This window comes from Adiantum capillus-veneris, chromosome 2, assembly GCF_014529385.1.
Source record: "Adiantum capillus-veneris isolate H3 chromosome 2, ASM1452938v2, whole genome shotgun sequence".
Lineage (NCBI taxonomy): Eukaryota > Viridiplantae > Streptophyta > Polypodiopsida > Polypodiales > Pteridaceae > Adiantum > Adiantum capillus-veneris.
The window spans coordinates 18,083,289-18,103,213 of record NC_140932.1 but is presented as its reverse complement, the minus strand read 5'-3'; the positions used below and the strand labels follow the sequence as shown (position 1 = coordinate 18,103,213).

The following is a 19,925-nucleotide window of genomic DNA, read 5'->3' as shown; positions in this document are numbered from 1 at the left end:
ATTGGTTTAATAGAACAATAAGGAGTGGATGAGAATTCTTCTTGACCTACGCTGCATGTGTTGTGTGTGTCTTCTCATTCCTACACTCACCGCATGCACGGTCCGCACGCACTCACACGTGGTATCAGAGCTATGGTGGTGGCATCTCTTCCCCCTCCCGCATCTGCATGAGCTTCCTCTACCCGGAAAACTAAGGCTTGGGTGGATTAATGTTGTGTGAATAGGGAATTAGAGCTCTGAGTGAGCTCAACAGAAGCGTAACCGTTTCACCCTAGGCTAAGGCCTCACTGAAACGTCTGACCGAAACGCCAATTTTGTGTATATATAGAGTTATGTATCGACAAAATAGGTGTTCAGAGTGCAATGAATAGAGACACATGCTATGTTAACCTTGAAATAGCATATACATAATAAATAAATAACTATTTAATGGCCAAATTCTCTAAAGGAATTTTTTTATTTAAGGCGTTTCACCTTGCAGATGAAACATTTCGGTCGTTTCACCTGTTTCACGTTTCAAGCCTGCTGAAACGTGTTTCGCGGTTACGTTGCTCAACAGTACACAGTGATCAGACAGAGCTGAAATTCTTGTTTGCGTCGCGCGTGCAGTTTCAGGTAGGATTTCGGTTCGAGTTGTTGTTGGAGCTTCCTTGTCGTCCCGGGAGTATTCCCATCAAGTTTTCTAGGGTTTTACCCCCCTTTCAAAGCCGTTTCTACCCTTAGAATCTATTTGAGCAACATAACAAACGGTAGTTTTCAATTGGCATTTTCAGCATCATATTTGACTCTCGACACTTCTCGGTTTACAACATCGATTTGGTTTTCGACAATCGACCTCCTTACATCCCGTTGATCTTCGGCATCCTTCGTGTCCTTGCTATCAACTATCTACCTGCGACAATCATCATATACTATGACAGACTTTGTGTATTTAGGGTGAAGCATTCTCACATGTGCCTTAAGATCTACGGAGAAAGCTAGACCCCAAATCACACAAATGCATCGTCATTGGTTATGGTGTCGATGGAGAAGTGAGATACTGTCTCTGGCATCTGGAATCTCGATGAGTAACTTGGAGCTCGTATGTTATCTTCAATGAATGAAAGATGCACAAGAAACGTATTAAAGAGATGGAATATCGAAAAGCTAGATTTCAAGATGTAGCCTCAATTGAGATTAGACCGACAACTCAGTCTACTGGTGATGTTCCTACCACTAGTAGTGCTCTAGAGAGAGTGGATTCCAGTAGCTAGGCAGTGAGGAGATCTGTGAGAGTTTCTCTTGCACATGAGCGTTTTCAGCGAGGGTTAGAGTGAGCGCGCTGGGTGCGGAAGTGGTGTGTGCAGTGTACAAGAGAGGAGAAGAGCAAGCACGGATTTGGGTGGAGCAACTCACCACACTATGAGAGAGCCCCTTATTCTTCTGTCTAGTAAAGAATAAGGTATGTATTCAGATGATGGGCAGTCGGACGTCTCTGGCGTATCCAGCCGGGGTACTACTATAGAACCTAGTAGTACACGAGGTATAGGAAGGAATCTCGTCTTGTCTCAACCTATGCCCACTTGCTCTCTCAAAGTCGATGTATGCCACCGTTTAGGTGTGTAGAAGCGTATATTCCTGCTAGAATCAGCATGCATATCCTGTAGATATGTTGTAATGACCTGCACTGCTCCACGATGCATCGTACTAGTGTTAGCTGGCAATCGTAATTGCAAACGCTTCCACTGCAGCTACTATATCGGGTCTCAATACTAAGAGATCGTATACGAGAGTCGCGAAGGTTGATGACAAATGCGTAAGCTCCAACATATCCATGGCAATCGCATCAACGCCATGTGCAGTGACCTTTGCTATTCTATCCGTGGCGAGTATCTCAACGCTCACTGCATCACCACCAGAATCTCGTTTGGACGCGTCAATCCTTACTCTAGGGCAATTGTCACTCCCTCATCATCCATAGGGACTATAGCCACATGTCTTGGCATCACCATATCAGCCTCTAGCATGAGCGTGTCAAAAAACTCCATATTGCTCATCTCTGTGGTAGGAGGTATCTTGTCCTAAGAGGATCAAGCTGATGTGTCTCGCTAGAGCATGGCTGCTCTAACTCTGTAGCAACAGACATGTCGTACACAACAATGTGGTGATTTACAAAAGAGACTTGTCTCGTCTCTCGTTGACATATATGCAACACATCAAGACTACGCGGTCTTGTACCAAGCCACTCCGGGATTCCTGCGCAATCACTAGCTATCCACAATGCATTTGAAAAGATTGTTTCACCGAGATTGTGAGGATTAGTGGTGCTAATCCTATAATTAAGACTTAAAACTTCATACTTAAGGTCAAACTGAGACTCAAGAGACTGAATGTGTGTTTGATTGATTGAATGAATGCCTCAAAACTGAGTACAGGCTCCTTATATGGGAGACGAAGAGACACAAATGAAAAGACACGTCTCATGGTGAAGAGACGCGACTTATCAATCGTAGAGCGAAGGGGTGTGACCATTCGCGTTGAAGGAGTGTGGCTTTTGGCGAAGAGGCATGTCTCTTGAGCGAAGGGTCGTGACCATCCAAGCGTAGGGGTTCTCCTTGGCATGGTACTTTGCGTATCCACAACTAGGAGCAGATGTAATACTGCAACATAGTCACAATCGTGACATTCCCTCCCATTTAAAATGAGAGCGAGTGTCAAAGAAATGACTTTTGATGTTGATAGAACTCTGGAAAAGCATTGAATCTTCGAAAGTCTTCAATCTTTGAGTTATCTAAAACCTTTGTCTTGAACCTTTGCTTCTTGCGAAACCTTTTTGCTTTGACTGCTAAATCCCATGTCATTGCATTATTCAAAGACTTTTTAGAGGAATTTGGCATAATCAGGTTGACTGCAACAAGAGATAGATCTTGAAAATCCTTCATGTGATGTAAGATTTTTAGTTTAAGATCTTCCGATAACTGCGAAACATTTGTTGAAAAGGAAATCTGTCAACCAGGAGGTGTATTTTTCTTGTTGCCTTCTTTAAATATGTATTACATATTTTTATTTATTTTATTTTTACTTGTTTTCCCCGGAACCTTTGAAAAGGTGCAAGTGGACATTGCATGGCCAGTGTGAAACGGCTGCGGTCGAACGGGTTTCTCACATCGGGAGTCTAGGTCGGTCTCGGCGGTCTGGGATTGGTCTGGCCAGTTAGCACTGAATTCTGATGAGTATGGAAGCTTGTGTGCGCCAGATGGAATTTGGGCCACTCAGCAAGTCACTTATAACTTTATAAGTCAGTGGGAACTAGAGAATTAACTCAAAAGGGGCAAATTGGACACATGGCGGCTCTAGGTGAATTTGCCAGATCCAGCATGAAGAGGGGGCGCCCAATTTGAGAGAGAAGGTTGATTTGACTTATAAGTGAACTTACAGTATGTGTGTGAGTAGTGGGTGCAGGTTTATAGCTTTAATGGAAAGATTGCCTTCTCCTTTGCTCTATGTAGCGCGACGATTTGCTCTCGCGCATCTCTCTCTCTCCCCCCTTTGCACATATCGTATGCCCCACTAGTTGGGCTATTCAGATGATCACGTACAGTCGTGTGGGTTTTATGCGCGTCTGCTAAGGCAAGAGCCTTCTGAACAGGAACCGGATTAGCTAATTGCTAATCCCACACAAGTACGCACAGCCCCATCGTGAAGGAACGCATATTTGGAGAGTTTTCTCGCGTGAAAACTCCTCCAAATCACAGGGCAACTGACCCATTGCATGCGGGAGGTCTTGGGGAGCGTGTTGATGCGTTAGCTCCGTCTGAAACGACCCAAAACAGAGGAATACAGCCTGCTGTGTAAAATTGCAGGTTTAGGGTTTTGCTCCTAAAGTGCACCAGAACTGCACAAAAGCTTCGGGGAAGCTAGAGTGTGGTCGTGCAGGTGTTTGGGAACTTTTTAGAGGCTGTAACAGTGAAAAGCAGTGCTTTGCGTTGTCTCTCTAGCCGATAGAAAAGCTCCAGAATCGCATGGGAAGTCACCCCGGACTGGTACTTTTGGTCTTTACAGGTTATATAGCCGTTATGCTGTCGAAATTGGGTGAAACTCTAAAATTACAGCCCTAGACAGGTTTGGACAGCTTGTAAAGTTGCTTGGGGATTTCCAATCTCAATCCAATAAAGAAATATAGAAAAGGGGCGCCAACTTTTGGGGCCAACAGGGTGTTGGTCATCATTGCGCACGGTAGTCTAGTCGCTGGACGCAAGTGTTGAGTCTCTTTCTTTTCCATCAATAAGGATAAGGCACTTTTTCCTCAAAGAGTGCGTCGTGGATTGTTGTGTGTGAAAGGATACAAAGTTAAGCAATATGGCAAAAAGGAGACACGAGGGTTCTAAAAAGGAAGCATCCTCTTACAGTGGCAGGAGGAGCAAAGGGTTGTTGATAAAGGGAAGCGACCCATGGAGCCGGAGGATGAGGATCTTATGTTCAAAGCTCGATTCTTGAAGATCATGGATATCTTCGAGCAAATGGCTTAGAATCCGAAGTTACAGAAGTACTTACAGGCTCCTAAACGGGACGTCTCTTCCCTACCCCCTAAAAAGAGGGTTCACATGCTGAGGGGTCTCATGACACTCATGGAAAGGCTCTTGTGGAAGAGCAGCAGAAGGTGGTGAAGACACTCAATGTGTCTACAGGTCCAAAGGAACATGTGGTATCTGGACATGAGATTGTGAACGGTCAAGGCAGTAATGAACAAGCTGTTCGACAGACCATTCCACCGTTTACTTCATATCCTGGTTACTTTGGTGGTGGTTCAATGTTTCAGGCTATCGCTTGACCATCCACAGGTTTACAAGGGTACATACCAGGGGCAATGTAACCAGGTGCGGTTATGTCACGTGACACATCCAACCCTGTGTGTCTGTGGACAAGCTACAACACGACAACGGTTCAGTCAGTCCAGTCGGTCTAGATTTAGAAGTGATCTGGCACTTTTGTGAGTCTGTTCGCAGACCGTGCATGCCCAGTCACTTAGTGTAGATGCATATCCTCTGGTTGCATACAGCATGACCATCAGATTCCAGTCAGATCCCATCAGTAGCATTTTCCAGTGCATTTAGCCTATTTTACCTATTTTTGACATTTTTCACTTATTATTTTTAAGTGACTTTTGTTGGAAAGTAGGTAGGGCAAATTGAGTAAGTTTGTATATAAGAAAACCTAGACTACCACTAATTGGCAAAAGAGGCAACAGGAGCCAAGCTCAGCAGGCAACTTCTCAAGCAAGACCTTGGTGGATTTTCCTCCAAGCAAGACCATCTCTCCCCCTATCGTTTTCTCATCAAGGAGATCATCGTCCTAGCCCTGCATCAGTCTAGCGTTTCCAAGCAAGAAGATTATCGCAGCAGAAGCTTCAGCACCTAGCGTTTCTGGAGATCCTCAGCTAGCGTTTTTTGAAGGACCCAGCGTTTGCAGATTCTCAGCCATTGCCATCGCCACCGAACCCCCCATGCCTAGGGTTTTTGATCCTTGCAAAGGCAGCCCAGTTTTCGGCCCTTGAACGCTTTTAGCAAGTGATTTTCAGCAGTAGAAGGACCATCAGATTCAGCCCCAAGAAACCTCAGTTTTCAGCCTAAGACCTGCAGACTTTCAACGACAAAGACCTACAGAAACAGCCCCCAAAATCAGCGTTTTTGGACTAGCTGCAGATTTCAGCCCATAGCGTTTTTGGACAACAGATAAAAGATTGCAGATTTCAGCCCTAGTGTCGGCCTCGTCATCTCCGTCGTCATCGTCGACATAGCCTAGACTTGCATCAGTCCATTGCATCCGCATTGTACCACTTTGTGCAATCAATAAGTAGACCACTCTCGTCGACGAGAGTGGGGCCTTTAGAGGAGGGTTTTACAACGTCTCTGGTGTCGTATCTCTCTTCTCTCTCCATCTCGTAGTCTCATACACTTGCACACATAGTGTCCATTCACTTTGTTTGTGATCATAGCATTCTCTCATTAAGAACGGAAGGCTCTCCCTTCCATAAGAATAAAAGGAACCTTGAGCACAGTTCGGAGCACTCATCTTGAGCAAAGCGCAAACGTTCATTCCGCTGCACCTAACATTGGTATCAGAGCTTCGGCAGTGTTCTGTATCACTCAAGGAAAGAACCACAAGAATCACAAGAATTTTTTTTGCTTGTTGCGGTCGCACGAACCCAAGTTCGCTTGGGCATGTCGATTCCTAATCGTGTTTTTGAACAGTGACCCTCCCCCTTCCCCATCTACGCCACAAAGTGTACCAAACCCTATGCAGGCAATGGTCAAACAGATGATGGACATGATGGCCAAACAAGAAGAGACTCGCATTGCCTTGGAACGCGAACACGACGAACGAAAAGAAAGAAAAGACCTAAGTAAAGAAGAAGCGGCAGCAAGACGCGCGGTCTAGGAGTTCGAGCGTGAGGCTCAAAGAGAACTACGCACTCAAGAGTTGGTTCGACAAGTACTTGCCTCGAAGTCCGAACCAGCCAAAGATCGTGGGAGTTCCTCAAGTGGCGCAAGCCACGATGCAGATTCCAACCATTCAATCACAGAGAAGTTGACTTTCAGTAAGTATGATGGTAAGATGGATGCGACAATTATTCACTCTTTGTTGCATCAATTTAATGCTTATTTTGCGACAACTAAGAAGACAGGAAATAGCAAAGTTTTGACGGCAGCCATGTACCTTGCCGGTGATGCCATTAATTGGTACCACGCATGGCAAGAGGCACAGTTAGCCGCGCACCTAGAGGAACCCGACGAATTCACGCCCCTTTCCTTCAATTGGGTTGATTTCCAAGACAAGCTCAAGGCGCGGTTTATGCCACCTCAGTACCTCGCACGAATGAAGGATGATTGGCGCGCTCTCAAGCAAAATGGTATGCTGGTTATGTCCTTTTCTAATCGTGTTTTGCAGCTAGGTACCCAATTACGCAAGTCGGATGATGAACGCAAAGAGGCATTCCTTTATGATTGGACGAGTATATCAAGTACGATGTCGAGGTGCTCGATCCAATCGATCTCAATGAGGCGGTAGCGATTGCTCTCGCATAGGAGATGAAGCACAACAAGGGAAAGCCTAAGGAGAACAAGACTTCCACAAGTACCTCGCAGTCTTCTCAGAACCCTCAGAACGGTAAGAATGGTAACTCTTCTAGCCAATCTTCCAACAGTCCCTCAGAAAAGAATCTTCCAATGAATCTAAGGGTAAGGCTAACACAATTGCTAAACCTAAGCTTACTCCAGATGAAAAGGTAGCACAAGGAATTGTAGGAGGATACATCACGTCGGAAGAGTAAAGCACTTATTCTAAGGAAGGTCGTTGTTTTCATTGTCACATTAAGGGTCGCATAAAAAGAAGATGTCCTAAGCTTGAATCGAATGAATCTAAGGAATCCACAGAACCCACTTCCTCTGTCAATGCAATTAATGATAACACGAGTGTGCCCCAAGTTTCTCATGACCCTCCCAGTGATGATTCTCTCATTAAATGTTATGGTCAGGTGTCGGGGCAGCGTTTTGTCATATTGTTTGACCCAAGTAGTATGCATGATGTGATCAGTCCCTCTCTTGTTGAGAGAGCCCGCCTAGACGTTAGTCAGAGATCTCCTCTCACGGTCCTTGGCTTTGTTCCCGGTATGGACGCTCTCGTCACGCAGGAGTGTCTTGGTGTGTTGTTTGCAATTCAACAAGCTGCCTTCACTAGAAGATTTTGAGCATTCGATGGTTTCGTGATGTTAACCCTCTCATTGATTGGGAGGCTAACACTTTCACTCTCGATGCCAAAAGTGATTCTCCCATTGTCATTCATGGAGAGGACATTGTTCATTCTCTATCTCTCATTGCTAATACGCAGGACAAGATTGAACGGATTCATGAGAAGGAGACTCTCTCTGTCTCTTTTTCTCCAAAGCATGACACACAGGATTTGCATGATGATTTGGATGACAATGACAAGCATGATGATTTGCATGATCAAGATGTGATTTCTCTCAAGCATGATGAGTTGCATGAAGATGATGTGATTGTTCACAAGGATGATGAGTTAGTTGATGCTTTTTCTAGCAAAGCTAACCTCGTTGCAGATTCGATCAATCACGAAGGATCGATCTTGGCTCTCGAGCCTAGGTCCAAAGAACCCCCTTAGGAAGAACCGATCTTGGCTCTCTAGCCTCGGTCCAAAGAACCCTCACAGAAAGTATTACGTGTTCGCATGATTGATACGCACGCATTGTTCGAGTATTTCATTCGTGATTGTTTCCTGTATTTTAGTCAGCGTCTTTATGTGATCCCTTTTACTAGGCATGACATATTGTACGTTGAGCATGTTTCACTCATGAATGAGCACGGATGTATGCGGATTTTTCATGGAAGTCACATTCCCTGTCTCTTCCTTGGCATAGTAGCATTTAGCCTATTTTACCTATTTTTGACATCTTTCACTTATTATTTTTAAGTGACTTCTGTTGGAAAGTAGGTAGGGCAAATTGAGTAAGTTTGTATATAAGCAAACCTAGACTAGCACTAATTGGCAGAAGAGGCAACATGAGCCAACTCAGCAGGCAACTTCTCAAGCAAGACCTTGGTGGATTTTCCTCCAAGCAAGACCATCTCTCCCCCTAACGTTTTCTCATCAAGGAGATCATCGCCCTAGCCCTGCATAAGACTAGCGTTTCCAAGCAAGAAGATTATCGCAGCAAAAGCTTCAGCACCTAGCGTTTTTGGAGCTTCAACACCTAGCGTTTCTGGAGATCCTCAGCTAGCGTTTTTTGAAGATCCCAGCGTTTGCAGATTTTCAGCCATTGCCATCGCCACCGAACCCCCCATGCCTAGGGTTTTTGATCCTTGCAAAGGCAGCCCAATTTTCGGCCCTTGAACCCTTTCAGCAGGTGATTTTCAGCAGTAGAAGGACCATCAGATTCAGCCCCAAGAAACCTCAGTTTTTCAGGCTAAGACCTGCAGAATTTGTCACCAGCGTGTGACTACTATCTATCCTTTTTGTTGATTTCTTTCTTATTATCTATTTACTTTCACTTTTTGGAAACACCCCTCGGGAAATCTAATTGCCCTGCATTGCATAGCTAGTGTGGAACTGTCTAGAGGGAGTCCAGGCCTGAGGGCAAGAGAGCACTAAGGTTGGACAAAGACTATGGTTAGCCAAAGTGGGGTCATTGACTAGCCAAAGTGGAATCCTTTGCTACAGAGGCTACATTTCAGTTCTGGATGTGGCCGCAGTGTACAAAGAGGGTCTGATGACCTAGAAAGATACAATGACAGCATCTCCTAAAATTTAGGGAACTGCTATTTTGGGACCTGAAAATGTCTTCGCGTCATTACGTGCAGTTTGACATGGGGATCATTTTGTTACTCTGTGGCCAAGTCAACAGAGGTTGTAGGTGAGATATTTTTAGACCCGAGGGTCTAAAGCGGGAAAATGCACAAATGAGTGACACTTGGCACTCTGAGGCCAGTTTACTACTTATAGAGAAGGCAAAAACGTGATTTATAGCTGGGAGGCTCATTTTGCAAGTCTCTGTCACAGGTTAAGAGCTATGGAGTGCTTGCTTTCCCTCTTATGCACAGTGCGGTGCCAGGAGTGATGCCCTGCACGCTATGCACTGCCCTCTCTCTCCCCTTTGGCAGTATGTTATGCCCCTCTAGTGGGCTCTTCATTTGACCAATGTACAGTTGTGTGGGTTCATGCGCGATTGCCGAGGCAAGAGCCTCTTGCACAGGTACTGGATTAGCTAGCGGCTAATCCCCCCGTAGGTACAGGTGAATTCGGAGAGGTTTCACGCCAGAAATCTGGTCCGATTCAAAGGGCAAGTAGCCCTACAGGTGCGGGAGCTCGAGGACTTGCTACGGATGCGACCGGCACGCGAAACGGAGCCCGAAACAGTAAATTACAGCCTGCTGTGTATTTTTGCAGGTTTAGGGTTTTGGCCCTAAACGGACCCTAATACCCCCAGGAGGTTCGGGGACGCAAGGGGACCGCTGTACAGGTGATCTGGCGCATTTTCAGGGCTGAAAACAGAGAATTCAGCGTGCTGCAGATTCTCGCCAGGTTTTGCAAAGTGCCTGTATGCGTCGGGAAAGTCAGTCAATGTGTGGGAATACTGACTGTGAAGTGTTCTAGTACAGTTATGCTGCCGAAATCGGGCTGGAACAGTGGAAATTCAGCCGAGTTTGTGCGGGGCAGCTTGTAGGGATTCACAGCGTTTATTCCCTCTTTTGAACAATAAAGAAATACCGAAAGGGGCGCCTAAGTTAGGGGCCAATCTGGTGTCCGTCTACTCATACAGGTGCAATCTAGCAGCTTGTATCCCTCTCCCCTTTGTTGTGTCTTGAAAGTACAGGTAAAATAGACGACTAATAATGGGTGAAAGCTAAATCAAGGTTTGAAGTAAAGTCTACCGCCCTTTTTGGATTGAAAAGGCCGGTTCCATGGTTCCATCGACGGGATTAAATCACTTTTTCCCATAGAAGTGAGCCTTGGTCAGTTTTGGGCTTGAAGACACAGGGGATCATAGACCAGACACAGGGAATTGCAATTATGGCTGACAGACCAGATGATGTGACTGAAGAGGTTTCCTCTTCACAGGGTCAACAGACACATGAAGTGGGTGAGTCCTCAAGACCACCACAGACAGATGACGATATATTCAGGACCCAGTTGGCTACTGCTGTGGCTATGTTCACACAAGTAATGCAGAATCCGAGGTTTTTAGCCTTTCTGCAACCTCCTGTTCCGTCTCAGCAAGTTGGGTCACTGGATCATATTCAAAAGCCTGTTAAGGCTCGAGCACAGGTGATTCATACCGCACAGTCAATGGAAACACCTGTACACTTGACGGAGAACATGCAGTCTCCACAACCTATCCCTAAGGTGCAAGAACAGGTGGCTGAGATGCCAGTCTTTCAGGCTGTACCAGTTCAGCCCGCCACCTTTCAGCAGCCTATAGCTGGTTCTAATGGGCAGGGAAGCAACCTACAGGCTATGCAACAGGTCTTCCCACCACCTTCAGTACACCTTGGCTATTTTGGAGGTGGATCGGTATTCCAGAGCATGGTTGGTCATGCACCTGGAAATCGGTTTTACACGCCAGGAACAGTGTTTGGGGGTGCTCAAACGATGATGCCTAACCCCATGTACAGTGTCATGGGTATGCAACCAGGGTTTCAGAGCACTCAGGGCCAATTTGGGATGCCACAGGCAAATTTTGGTATGGCTGGAATTACAAATCAGCAGCCAAATATGGCATTTCCAGGTCAAGTTAATAGCGGCCAAGGAACACAGATGAACCCTAACAGTGTTCCCATGTTTCAGTCACTTCCATATGACAATTTAACGCCGCTGGAGAGGCCAACTCCATACAAAGAAGGTGGCAAAGGTTTGTCATTCACGACCTTTACAGGGTTTGATGACAGGAAGAAGGCTCTCTCATTCCTCCAGCAGTTTGACAAGGCCTATGCAGGGGGAAACTTTACAGAGGCTTCAAAGGTCCGCAAGGCAGCCACTTTCTTGACAGGGAATGCGGGACAATGGTGGACAACTTTATTGCTTCAAGGGCAAGCTCCGTCCACATGGATTTACTTCAAGCAGATTTTTGCAGCAGCATGGTTATCTGATGATTTCGAAGCAGATGTCATGACAGAATGGCACCATCTTAATGCTGCCACTTGCAGAAATCTGGATGATTACAATCGGAAGTTTTGGAAAGCTCTACTTCCAGTAACTTCCTATAGGTTTGTGCCATTGACAAAACAGATTGAAAAATACTGTTGTGGCCTACCCAAAGGATTGAGAAAATACTGCACGAAGACAAAAGTCACTACTTTGACGCAGCTCATTGAGGTAGCAAACACTGGCAATGGTTTGCTCAAGGGAGAAGATTGTGAATTTAACATTGGCGTCAAGGCAGGATCAGGCAAGAAAATTCAGCCAAGAAGCACGTTCCCAATGAGGCTCCTAAAGGGACTCAGGAGTCAGCCAACGCAGGGAAAGATAAAGCTACGGCTGAATCAGAAAAGGGACCAGCAAAGAAATGGAAAAGACGTTTTCCTCGCAAGTCAGAAGAGCAAAAGAAGGTCCTGAGGACAGAGAACAAATGCTTTATATGTGAGCAGCCTGGCCACATTGCTTACAATTGTCCTACAAAGAAAAGGCCAGCTGATTTTGATGACAAGGAAGACAAGAAAGGAAAGAAGCCCATGGCTGGTCTAGTGCCAGATATGGTGGGCGACAAGCCAAATTCAGATGCAAGTGAGCTTTGCAGAGCATGGGGAAAGGTCAGGGATCAAACAGTGCTTATCTTCTTTGATCCAAGTGCCAAAGCCAACTTCATTTCCCCATAATTGGCTTCAAAGTTGGGAATCAGACCTGAAGAGATGGGGTATACAGCAGAGGCAGGTTTGGCATGTCCTGGCCATACAGAGGCTGTGACACCCATCATTGGAAAGTTGCGTCTACATATCCAGTCCTATGTAGATGCTGAAGAATTTTACATCATGCCACTGGACGGATGTGATGTGTTGTTAGGTATTCCTTGGTTGTTTCGTGTACAGGGAATCATGGATGCCTACAACAAAAAGATCACTGTACAGAGCAGGGGAAAGACTCACATTCTGGATGTAAAGCTTAAAGGGGAGTCTATTCCTACTGTATCAGCTTCTGTTATTACTTCTGTAATGAAAAAGCATCTTTCTGCGTACTTGGTTTTTGCACGTGAAGTGTCAGATTGTGATGAATCAAATTTATCTATGCTAGATAAAGAAAGGTCAATGTTTTTACAACAGTATAGTGACTGTTTTTCTGATTCATTACTGTCTCAATTACCGCCAGAGAGACCCGAGGACCATGCGATAGATTTGGTGCCAGGCAGTAGCCCACCAAATAAGCCTCCGTACAGGGTTAGTGCGGCTCAGCAGAAAGAGATAATGGGCCAAGTTCAGGAGTTGTTAGAAAAGGGGCTGATTCAGCCTAGTTCATCTCCATTCTGCTCTCCAGTGTTGTTGGTGCAGAAAAAGGATGGCTCATGGCGTATGTGCATCGACTACCGTGCACTGAACAAGAATACCATCAAGAATAGGTTCCCTATACCTAGAATTGATGATATTATGGACAAATTAGAAGGAGCAGCTATGTTTAGCAGGATAGATCTAAAGAGTGGGTACCATCAGATCCGCATTAGATCAGAGGATGTGCACAAGACTGCTTTTAGAACGACGTTTGGCCTTTACGAATTTTTAGTGATGCCCTTTGGTCTCACAAATGCTCCTGCTAGGTTCAATAGGATGATGGACAGAATTTTCCGTCCACACCAGCAGTTTGTTGGTACATTCTTTGATGACATGATAGTCTACTCAAAGAATGAAGAGGAGCATAGGCATCACTTAGCCATTGTGTTCAAAGAGCTACGCAGTCATAGGTTGCTCATCAATGCAAAGAAAAGTGAGTTTTTTCTGGAAGAGATTCACTTTCTGGGACACATTGTCTCAAAGGATGGTGTCAGAATGGATCCTGCAAAAGTTGAAGCGATCAAGTCATGGCCAAATTTGAAGACGGTGCATGATGTCCGAAGCTTTTTGGGACTATGCTCCTATTACAGAAGGTTTATCCGAAATTTCGCTGAGATTGCTTCACCTTTACATGCTCTTCAAAAGAAGGCAGTCACTTTTAGATGGACACAAAAAGAGATTTCAGCTTTTAATCTCTTAAAGGAAAAGATGACTTCAGATCTAGTCATTGTGTTGCCAGATCTTAGGAAGTCATTTGTGGTCCAGTGTGACGCCTGCGGTAGTAGCATTGGTGCAGTGCTAATGCAAGATGGCAGGGTAGTAGCCTATGAGAGCAGAATTTTGCAAGGGCCAGAGATGACCATGCAGGCCTATGAGAAAGAGTTACTGGCTGTGATTCATGCGCTCTTAAGTTGGAAACACTACCTGCTAGGTGCAGATTTCGTTGTCCAAACGGATCATCAGACCTTGCGATACTTCTTGACATAGACAAAGTTATCTGAGAAGCATATGCGATGGGCAAATATCTTGTCCATGTTCCATTTTCAGATTGTGCATGTGGAAGGCAAGAAGAACGTTGTGGCTGATGCCTTGTCAAGGAAGCCACAAATTTCAGCTGTGTCGATTCCTTATCATCATGAACTTGATGATATGAGAGAACAGTATGCAAATGATGAAGATTTTGCAAGGGTCTTCGAGCAACTAATGGATGGACAACGTCATGAACACTATCTTCTTAGAGACGGGTTCATGATGATGCATGGCAGATTGTGTGTCACAAAGCCATTGCGACGCAAAGTTATGGAAGAGAGTCATGTCCCACCGTATGCAGGGCATCGTGGTATCGATGCTACAGTTAAAGCGGTTGAGACATTCTTCTATTGGCCTACATTGAGAAGGGATGTGGATGCCTTTGTGCGAGAATGCCTAATATGCCAAAAGGTCAAGTTTGACAGGCAAAACGCACCAGGGTTATTGCAACCACTACCTATTCCAGATAAACCATGGGAAAGTATTGGTATGGATTTTATCTTTGATCTTCCGAGAACGCAGACAGGAAACGATGGTATTTGGACCATTATTTGCAGATTCAGCAAACAGGCTCATTTTATTCCTGTCAGGAAGAAGATAAAGCCAGATCAGATGGCACGCTTGTTTATGAGCAATATTTTCAAGTATCATGGCATGCCACAGTCGATTGTTAGCGACCGTGATCCACGCATGACAAGTTTGTTCTGGAGAGGTTTGTTTGAGAATATGGCGTGGTAAAGGACTCAGGCAAAGCAAAAGAAAGCAGCTGATCGTCACCGTCGTGAAGTGGTATATTCACTTGGTGATTGGGTGCTTTTACGCTTTGAAAAGGCAAGGTTAAAGAAGATGAAGGGCAAGGAAAGACTGTTTCCAAAGCTCAGCATGCGTTACTATGGGCCTTTTCAAGTGTGCGACATAATCAGTGATGTTGCATATAGGCTGAAATTGCCTGAGAGTTGGAAGATTCACAATGCGTTTCATGTGAGTCTTCTCAGACCCTATGTGGGTGATATGCCAGAAGATATGCCAGCTGAAGATCAGCCGGAAGTCGAGGAACTTGACGAGATCTTGGTCCCTGAACAAATTTTGGCACATAAAGAAAGAAAAGTGAAAGGCAAGGTTGCTAGGCGATACTTGGTAAAGTTCAGAAACTATCCACCAATGGATGCTAAGTGGATGGAAGAAGGTGAACTTGCAGAGTCACCAACTGTGTTATCACTTTACCTTGAAGCCTTCGGTTTGCAACCTGCCTTGACCCCTTGAGTTTCAAAGCTAAATGGATTGTCAGTGTGACAATGGCTTCTGAAACAAATGATGTACATGGTATTTAAAGTGAGCTCAAATGAAATACCTGTTACATGAATGTTAGAGCTGTACAGATTGTCAGTTTGGCAATTGCTCTTATGGAATGTCCAAAAATTTGGTTAGTGCTATAGAAGTGAGTATTTCTTGTCAGTTTGTCAAGGATACAGTGATTGCTTCTATTGAAGAGTACATGTGTAACTGCATTCTTAAACTGTCGGTTTGGGTATGCTCGAAAGTGTTACGGGATCCAACGTGTACTATAAGACAGTGGCAAAATGTGCAGCTACCATTTTGTCATTGGAAAGTTAGTGACTCAAAGCAATGGCACAGTGCGCAGCTACCACTATGTCATTGGGACAGGGTTCACACGCAGGCAATACATGAGTCGACGAGGTGTTGAATACACCAGGGTTGACAATGAGCATGTATGTGTCGTACATGTGTCCACAGGTGTTGAATACATCAGTGTTGACTAGGAGCATGAATGACATAGATGCAAACGAGGACGTTTGAGATTTCAAGAGGGGGGTATGTCACCAGCGTGTGACTACTATCTATCCTTTTTGTTGATTTCTTTCTTATTATCTATTTACTTTCACTTTTTGGAAACACCCCTCGGGAAATCTAATTGCCCTGCATTGCATAGCTAGTGTGGAACTGTCTAGAGGGAGTCCAGGCCTGAGGGCAAGAGAGCACTAAGGTTGGACAAAGACTATGGTTAGCCAAAGTGGGGTCATTGACTAGCCAAAGTGGAATCCTTTGCTACAGAGGCTACATTTCAGTTCTGGATGTGGCCGCAGTGTACAAAGAGGGTCTGATGACCTAGAAAGATACAATGACAGCATCTCCTAAAATTTAGGGAACTGCTATTTTGGGACCTGAAAATGTCTTCGCGTCATTACGTGCAGTTTGACATGGGGATCATTTTGTTACTCTGTGGCCAAGTCAACAGAGGTTGTAGGTGAGATATTTTTAGACCCGAGGGTCTAAAGCGGGAAAATGCACAAATGAGTGACACTTGGCACTCTGAGGCCAGTTTACTACTTATAGAGAAGGCAAAAACGTGATTTATAGCTGGGAGGCTCATTTTGCAAGTCTCTGTCACAGGTTAAGAGCTATGGAGTGCTTGCTTTCCCTCTTATGCACAGTGCGGTGCCAGGAGTGATGCCCTGCACGCTATGCACTGCCCTCTCTCTCCCCTTTGGCAGTATGTTATGCCCCTCTAGTGGGCTCTTCATTTGACCAATGTACAGTTGTGTGGGTTCATGCGCGATTGCCGAGGCAAGAGCCTCTTGCACAGGTACTGGATTAGCTAGCGGCTAATCCCCCCGTAGGTACAGGTGAATTCGGAGAGGTTTCACGCCAGAAATCTGGTCCGATTCAAAGGGCAAGTAGCCCTACAGGTGCGGGAGCTCGAGGACTTGCTACGGATGCGACCGGCACGCGAAACGGAGCCCGAAACAGTAAATTACAGCCTGCTGTGTATTTTTGCAGGTTTAGGGTTTTGGCCCTAAACGGACCCTAATACCCCCAGGAGGTTCGGGGACGCAAGGGGACCGCTGTACAGGTGATCTGGCGCATTTTCAGGGCTGAAAACAGAGAATTCAGCGTGCTGCAGATTCTCGCCAGGTTTTGCAAAGTGCCTGTATGCGTCGGGAAAGTCAGTCAATGTGTGGGAATACTGACTGTGAAGTGTTCTAGTACAGTTATGCTGCCGAAATCGGGCTGGAACAGTGGAAATTCAGCCGAGTTTGTGCGGGGCAGCTTGTAGGGATTCACAGCGTTTATTCCCTCTTTTGAACAATAAAGAAATACCGAAAGGGGCGCCTAAGTTAGGGGCCAATCTGGTGTCCGTCTACTCATACAGGTGCAATCTAGCAGCTTGTATCCCTCTCCCCTTTGTTGTGTCTTGAAAGTACAGGTAAAATAGACGACTAATAATGGGTGAAAGCTAAATCAAGGTTTGAAGTAAAGTCTACCGCCCTTTTTGGATTGAAAAGGCCGGTTCCAGAATTTCAGCAACAAAGACCTACAGAAACAGCCCCCAAAATCAGCGTTTTTGGACTAGCTGCAGATTTCAGCCCATAGAGTTTTTGGACAGCAGATAAAAGATTGCAGATTTGCCCTAGTGTCGGCCTCGTCATCCCCGTCGTCATCGTCGACATGCCCTAGACTTGCATCAGTCACATGCATTCCCATCGTACTAGTTTGTGCAATCAATAGTAGACCACTCTCGCCGACGAGAGTGGGGCCTTCGGAGGAGTGTTTTGCAACGTCTCTGGTGTCGTATCTCTCTTCTCTATCTCTATCTCTCAGTCTCATACACTTGCACGCACAATGTCCATTCACTTTGTTTGTGATCATAGCATTCTCTCATTAAGAACGGAAGGCTCTCCCTGCCATAAGAACAAAAGGAACCTTGAGCACAGTTCGGAGCACTCATCTTGAGCAAAGCGCAACATTCATTGCGCTGCACCTAAGAGGTTAACCCTATGTATGGGAACATAGGTGTTCAACCAGGCTTTCAGGGCGCGTATGGCAATTTTGGGATGCCTGAAACTCGTTTTGGCATGGCTGGTTTTTCACAACAAAATGCTCAGAATCTGAATAACCCTTGCAAAACAGGTGATATGAGTGCTCGAATGCTTAACCGAGAAGTACCACTTCTTAAAGCACCTGTGGATGATAATGTGGTTACTACGAGCCAACCAAAGGAATACAAGGAAGGCGGGGCAGCCGTGAAGTTTGACACTTTTAATGGCACACAGGACAAAATGAAGGCCTTGACCTTCATACAGCAGTTTGATGCGGCATATGCAGGTGGAAACTTCACAGAATCTTCCAAGATACGCAAGGTTGCCACCTTTTTGAAGGGTAATGTGTTGAGATGGTGGACCACATTGTTAAATCAGGGCCAAGCACCTACAAGATGGGTCCAGTTTATTCAGATATTTGCTCCTGCATGGCTCACAAACACTTTCGACTCTCGAGGTGGATGTGATCACGGCATGGTATGATCTGAATGCGTCAAATTGTGCAAATCTCGAAGAGTACAATCAGAAATATTGGGATGCCTTGTTACCCATAAGCTCTTACAGGTTTGTACCATTGACAGATCAGATTGAAAGGTACTATTGTGGATTGCCAAAGAGATCAAGGACTACTGTACAAAGACCAATGTCATCAACATTATGCAGTTGATTTAGAATGCGACAGTGGCCAATAACTTGTTGCAGGGTAAATTCAGTGGATTTAAAGCCAGCAACAAGGAGTCCCAGGGCAAGCAATTTTCAGCCAAGGGCAATGTCACAACAACTCTCACTGTACCACCTTTCAAGAAGAAGCCTTTCGGAGGACAGAGGCAGTTTAAACCTTCTTCTAGGCAAAGCCAAGGGAAGAAAAGGCATTTTTCTGGCAAGACATTTGAGGAAAGGAAAGCTCTAAGAGAGGCCAAGAAATGCTACATTTGTGAAGAGAAAGGACATTTTGCTAATGAATGCCCGCAGAGGAAGTCATAGGATAAAGATGACAAGTCAGACCATATAGGGAAGAAGCCAAAGCCCAGTGCAGGACTTGCCCCAGGTTTGGTTGGTGATCAACCAAACATAGATGCCACGGAACTGTGCAGAGCTTGGGGCAAAGTTAGAGAACAGACAGTGTTGGTTTTCTTTGATCCAGGAGCTCGTGCAAATTTTATATCACCAGAATTGGCATCAAAGTTGGGCATTCGTGCAGAGGAGATGGGTATGACAGGTGAGTCAGGTCTGGCATGCCTAGGTCATTCAGAGCCCGTTACTCCCATTTTGGGGAAGCTTCTGCTATTTCATTATTTGTAATAAAGAATCATTTTTCTGCGTACTTGATCTTTGCAAAAGAAGTACTTGAAGTTGTATCTAATTTGTCACTTTAGATAAAGACAGGTCAACTTTTTTGAGAGGTTTTGGTGATTGTTTTTCCAACTCTTTGCCAGGGGAGTTACCTTCTGAGAGACCTCTTGTGCCAAGTTCTAGTCCACCGAATAGACCACCATATAGGGTTAGTGCAGCCCAGCAGAAAGAGAATATGAGTTAGGTCAAGGAGCTTTTAGAGAAGGGACTGATTCAGCCCAGTTCATCCCCTTTTTGTTCACCTGTACTCCTAGTGCAGAAGAAGGATGGTTCATGGCGCATGTGCATGACTATCGCGCCTTGAATAAAAATATAATCAAGAACAGGTTCCCCATACCGAGGATAGATGACATTCTTGATCGGCTTGAGGAAGCGTCATTGTTTACAAGGATAGACCTAAGAGTGGGCACCACCGGATACGTAGAAGATGTCCATAAGACTGCGTTCAGGACAACATTTGGTCTCTATGAGTTTCTTGTCATGCCATTTGGTCTCACAAATGCTCATGCCACATTTAATAGAATGATTGACATAATTATATTCCACATAGAAACTTCGTGGGTACCTTCTTTAATGACATGATTATCTACTCAAAGTCTGAAGAGGAGCATAGAGACCACTTGACTGCAGTTTTCAATGAACTATGCAAGAACAGGCTACTCATTAATGCGAAAAA

General features: G+C 45.2%; 1 protein-coding gene across 1 annotated transcript in view; it reads left to right on the top strand.

Moving 5' to 3' along the window:
- LOC147462451 (putative GTP-binding protein OBGC2) overlaps positions 1-19,925 on the top strand; it is a 100,695-nt gene that overhangs the window by 27,879 nt on the left and 52,891 nt on the right. The gene's annotated exons all lie outside the window — the stretch shown is intronic.